The following is a 6576-nucleotide window of genomic DNA, read 5'->3' as shown; positions in this document are numbered from 1 at the left end:
GCGTAATAAGCATAATAATAATAGTTTCGAATTCATGTGCGAATGAATTTTATATACTATTTATTAGTTTAAAAACTTTCATCTCGATATTTCAAGTTATATATAGAAATAGAAAAAAAGAAGTAAATATAAAAAGGAAAAAATATAAAATGTATAAAAAACATAATAAAACATTTAAAAAGGATAAAAATATATAAAAAAGAATAAAAAAAGATAAAAAGTAAAAAAACAAAAAAGAAGAGTGTAATGTAGGTCGCTTCCACATTGTACACTTTAGTTAAAGCCGCGTCCAGACTTGTGTCGTATCACCGTATCGTATCATGATCGCCTCTTATCATGATACGGATATGCTGATTATGATGATACGCCATGGCCTTGTTTTCAATCCGTATCCGTATCCCGTATCTGTATCTTTATTTTAGTTTTCCACCTAGCACGTCCGTACCGTTAATTCCACGTTGCTTGCTGTGGAGACAATGTCTCTCTCTGTACAGTTAGCGTTCACACTGACTGTATCCGTATCACGTATCATTTCTTTCATGTTTCGGCGAAATACCGACTCCGAAGTGGATCATGGTCGTATCGTATCTGCGTATCACCTTGATACGCAGATACGATACGCAGACACGATACAGTGCCCCGTCCACACTTGGCTGATCATGATACGCGATCATGATACGATACGGTGATACGACACAAATCTGGACGCGCCTTTACATTGAATATGAGCAGGCTGTTCTATAGCTAAATGGTCTACATGATATGCTATAATACATTGTGCCTGTGATAAAAGATTTGACATTTTCATATTAAAGTATGAAGTTCAAGTTTTAATTTGAGCCATTTTAAAAGTCTTCGGACATCGGGTTCATCAACTGTGAATTTTCAAAAATGATCAAAAATGCGTTTTTCGGGGTTTTCGATTTCAATCACATTTTTCTCGTAAACTTGATGTGATAGAACATTATTGCTTGCGGATTTGGATTCAGTGGACAAAAACTACAAGGAATTATTATTCTTTTCCAGATCGCAGAAAAAAAGTATAAGTAAAAGTATAATTTTGCAGATCTGTATGAGATAGATTATTAAACTTTACTTTGTTATATAAAATTTTAATTTGTTATATCTTCTAAATCAATGCCATTCCTCACTTGATTTTTGTGAGGAGTTATTCAAAATAATCTTCCAATATATCTAAGCAACGAAAAAATCGGTGAAGTGTGATTATGAATATTTATTAAGATGTGTATTATTTAATTTAAAAAGTGTTAAAAGTATATTATATTGCATAATAGATTATTAAACAAACTCTGTTATATCAAATTTTGTAATTTGTTATATTTTCTAAACCAATGCCGTAAATGTTTACACATTCTTAGACAGCATGAATTATTTCCTTTTGACATATATTACAAGGGATATATTCCTAAATAATATATGTTTTGAATTTGGTGGCGTTCTCTTTTGATTTCTGAAATATATGTGATTTTGAAATATCATAATTTTCGTATTTACTTGTATTACCTTGTCATTATATCCTCTTGTGTATTTATTTTTTTTATTTATATTTACCCGTTATTATGTCACTGCCAATACACTTGTGGATTACTGTTCAGTTTCTTTTATTCATATTTGCTTGTCATTGTGTGACTGCTGTATTTATTTATTGTTAAAAATAAAAAAAATAAATTTTTAAATAATCACGAGCGGGAAAGGGACTTCGCCTCTCCTCTGCGTCCTTATGTCGAAAAAAAATTAACTCAATCTGACTCAATCTGACTAATCTAACTCAAATCTGTCTTTAATTTTAAATTGAAATTATGTTTGGATTAGATTAGTTTTTTTTTAATAAAATGGAGGATATATTGAAGGCGACACATACTGCCTACGTACAGTAAGCGACAACGATTCTTTCCTAGACATTCCGATGTTGCGTCCTTCGCGCACGGCACAAGAGCGAGAGAGTGCGAGCGAGACAGCCATATACCGCGCGGGACACCGCGCTATTTCTATACGTGTCTCTTGCGCTCTAGTATCGATATGCGTACTTTTCTTTTCTTTCTTTAAGAAATGCGTCTTAACCGCGTGCACTAAAGCATTCATTCTATTAAATTAAATAATAATTAAATTATATAAAAAGATAAAATTTAATGAAGTAATAAATTCTTGGCTACGTGCGCGCTTCGCGTGTGTGCGTATAACGTCGGCTGTCCACACATACATACCGGGACACCATTCTTGCCGGTGCGTATACATCCACATATCAATTGATAGAATAATGATTGATTTATTAGAAGACTCTAATGTTCAACCAATTAGCAATGTGGACTATCGCATCCCTTTTTTTTGGATAACATTTTTTGTTAGATCAGATAATCACATTATTCTTTATATCATATTAAAAAAATATTTGTATTATTTGTTTATTATGAATAAATCATCAGTATAGAACATTTTTTCTTACAAATATATAGAATATTTCTTAGAAATTCTTATTAAAAAAAAAAAATCTATTCCATAAATGAATTTTGCGTACAGTTCTTGTTACTTTAAAAAAAATAATTTACTCTTTAAACATTCAAATATTGTATATAGTTTTTGCTGTTTCTAAAGAAACTATAAATTCTGTAAGTAACCTGCATATAATATTTTCAAAAAATCGATTTATTCTGTAAACATATGCTGCATGTTACACGTTATCTTGCACAAAAACATATAATACAAGTCAGTGAGTCTCGGAAACAAGAACCAGAATAGTGATTTCCTATGTAATTCTCGACGCTGAATCCGTATCTGACCGCAGAATTACACTCTAGCACGTCAAGATTTCGAAATATCCTAATCTAAAAGTACACAAAATGCCATTTTTGGCCGTTTTCGACCACCTTTAAAATCTATAACAATTTTTTATCAGCATTCGAGCTGCAATCGCTTTACAATAAAACCATCCAACCCCGGTATAAAAGAGATTTAATTTTATGATTAAATATCGATTTATAAGCTTTCAAAATACGTGAATTTGCTTGATTATTAAGTTGCAACCGCAATAAAATCCGCAATAAAATCATTCCACATCACCCCGGCATAAAGGAGAACTAAATTTAAAATGAAAGATATTAACTATTGTACAAGTAAATATTGTTTTATATTGCATATTTTTTACATACTTTAATTTAATTAAAGAAAGAATATATAAAAAGAATATATACTAAGATTCATCAAAATAAATTAAAAATAATATATTTGATTTTTTTTTAATTTCTGATTTACAAGATATGAAAAAATTATTGAATTATTTTGAACTATTAAAAAATTAATATAGACAAAAATATAAATTTTTGTTATTTTAACTATATAATTTATAATTTTTAACTATAATTTATCATTTTCATCATATGAATAATGAACATGAATAATAGTATTCTTGCAAAAAAAGTCATTAAGAAAAATGCACATAATTTATGAACTCATAAATTAGCAAACAATAATTATTTACAAAATAGTTATTATTTTTCATTTTGAGTATAGTTCTCTCTTGTGTTGAGATGACGTGAAATGATTTTATTGTGAAAGGGTTAGCTCAATAATCGAAATTCCCCTTTTTTGTGAGCTCATAAATTAGTAAATAATATTTACTTGCAAAATAGTTAATATTTTTCATTTTAAGTATAGTTTCTCACTTATGCCGGGAAGATGTAGGATAGTTTTATTGTAAAAGAATTGCAGCTAGATAATCGAAATGTATCTATTTTAAGAGTTCATTCTTAGCATTTTGTATGCTATATATGCAATACGATGTATATTTATTTTTTTAATATTTCTCTTTTAAGTTGCATCAATTAGGAGTTGTTTTGAAGTTTAGAGTTGAGAGTAAGCTCAAAAATCGGAACTATATCAGTTTAAAAACTCATAAATAACTCCTAATTCTATCGCAAAAATTGATTCAATATTTTTATTTTCGAATGGTGAGAGAATCAACTTTTCTCCTCTTGCACAAAAAAATGTTAATTTTCTGCTTAATGTGACGAACAGTTCAAAATTTCTTAATTGCAGGATATGAAAGCTCATAAATAGCTCATAATTGTGGCAGCTAAATAAGAGTCTGAGAGCGATGTGAGATCTCGTTTTGCATGGAAAATTGCAAATTCATGTGGAATCAATAATACAATAATAGATCTAGACGTCTCGTATTAATTGTAGGGGTGAAATGGATCTTGTTTCGTGTGGAAAATTGAAAATCTATGTGGGATCGTACAATAATAAAATTAATGAGTATAATTTCACATGAGTTTTCAATTTTCCGAAACGCGAAACAAGATTCAACCCGCATCACTCTGTGTTTTCAATGCGAAACGAGGTCTATTATTGTCCAGTTACACATGAATTTGCAACTTTCCATGCAAAGCAAACTCCATCTTATACCGCTTTATGCTTTCAGTATGATATATGAAGTAAGAGTAAGGAGATAACTACATAAATTAAAAGTGGCAATGAAAAGTGTTCCGTGTAGGACCAGGTTTGCCGAATGTAATAGCTTACAACATCTTGTCGCCATCTTGAAATTGTATGTAAATGACAGATGATGACATAACAAAGGTTAAAAATTATTTCTGTTAAAAATTATTTATACTAATATTTGGATAATTACACTTAGAAAATATACTTATTCTAATTATTAATGCCATACAAGATATTGTATAGCTAAATTTATATTAATTTATTCGACATGTTAACAATTTTGCGTTATAAAAATTAAAAGTTTTGCTGAAATTAATGCTGAACGAAATATTATAATTTTTTCAAAATCTTATAAAACATCATACAAATTACAAAAATAAAATTTAGAATATACTTACTTTAAAATGTATTATCAAGATTTGATACACAAACTCTATAACTTATACTTAATACAATTATCAAGATTTGATACACAAACTCTATAACTTAATACAGTTAAAAACGAGATGACACAATTCAAAATGTGACTACATATATACAAATGACACTACACATAAGGTCTGTTTTTTATTCTTGCACTAGACTGAACTAGAATTGAACTTGCACTGAATCAGTGCAAGCGAGAATTGAGAGTATAGGTGGGAATAAAAAACGCTCGAAGTGCAAGAGTAACACACATGGCGTCATATATTAAATAAAATAAAATAAATAAATAAAATAATATTAATAATATTATTTATTATATTATTATTTATTATTTATATATTATATATTATTATTTATTATATTATAAATTTGAAAAAATTTTAATTTTTATAATTTTTTTATAAATTTTTAACCTATTACATTTTACTATTAATCAAATATTACCTTTTGTAATTGGTTAACGATTGGTTTAACGCAATTTACAATAATAAATATAGAATATATGGATATATACTATATATATATATATTTATAATTGGATATATACAATATTCAAGATGGTGAAATGTTGTAAATTATTCCATTCAGTGAACCTGGCCCTACATGGAACATTTTTAGTGACCAATGTTTGTCTTTCTACATTATGAAAAGTTAAGTTAAGTCTCCTTACTCTTACTTTATGGTATGATAGGGAATCCATTATTATATGGTGGTGTCCGGAAATTATGTATAGTTCATGAAACTTTTATTTAACTTTTTAATAAACAATAAGTGATGGCTAAAATTTTTTGAAGCTCATTCAGAGTTTGATGATCTTAACAACATATGTCAAGGTTAAGACCATTCGACCATATCATATTTTAAATATTTATCACGGAATTTTTGCCACACTATACATAAAATATATAACGTTGCAAATGTGTCAAGTGAAATATATTTTTAATATTATAGAATATCACTAGCGAAATCTTTTGTTGAAAATAAGAATCGTATAAAATTTTTTTATATGTGTATGTATGTGAGTATAAATAAATAATAAAAGAAAATTGACAATACAAACATCGTATCTCAAATGAAAATTTTAACAAATAATATAACTCTTTCTATTCACAATATACATTATATATAAGCAATAATACTTCAATGCAATAACACTTTCCTTACAGGAATAAGAATTCATGGCACAATCAAGAAAGAGATGACTCTATGTCTCAAAATAAATCGAAATAATTTATAACTTTTTTTTTACTGGGGTCTTCGAGAAAAATGAGTTTGAAAATGTATAGAGTACACTTGACTGAAATTCGATAAATCCAGTTTCACTACAGATTGTTGTTATTTTCCTTTAAGTGCGATACAATGTTATGGCTAATCTTTGCTTAAGGGGGTATTCTAGTCTAGCGAGTCGGAAAAATTTTTTTTTTCTTTGCATATTTTACAAGTATTTTATATGGAAAATATATCTGCAAAAAGATTTAGCCCGATTCACAAAATTGACAAAGTTATAGCACTTTGTAGGAAGCGATCTCCGGCGCGCGCTCAGTGCTCGGGCCACGCGGCACATAATATAGCATTGTGTCGGCATTTATATTTCGATTAGGTTCGGTTAATGAATTGCTGGAACGTTGTTTAGTAGCAGAAACACAAAATAACAATGAAAATTCTTTGAATTCATTGATTTGGACTTTTGCT

The 6576-nt window shown here is 28.5% G+C and overlaps 1 protein-coding gene across 2 annotated transcripts in view; it reads right to left on the bottom strand.

Annotated features, from left to right (window-relative positions):
- Brf (Brf RNA polymerase III subunit) overlaps positions 1-6576 on the bottom strand; it is a 73433-nt gene that overhangs the window by 43646 nt on the left and 23211 nt on the right. The gene's annotated exons all lie outside the window — the stretch shown is intronic.

Source organism: Camponotus vicinus, unplaced genomic scaffold, assembly GCF_025532165.1.
Source record: "Camponotus vicinus isolate PSW18456_S1 unplaced genomic scaffold, iyCamVici1.0 SCAF_2, whole genome shotgun sequence".
NCBI classification, from domain to species: domain Eukaryota; kingdom Metazoa; phylum Arthropoda; class Insecta; order Hymenoptera; family Formicidae; genus Camponotus; species Camponotus vicinus.
This window is presented reverse-complemented; position numbering and strand designations above follow the sequence as displayed.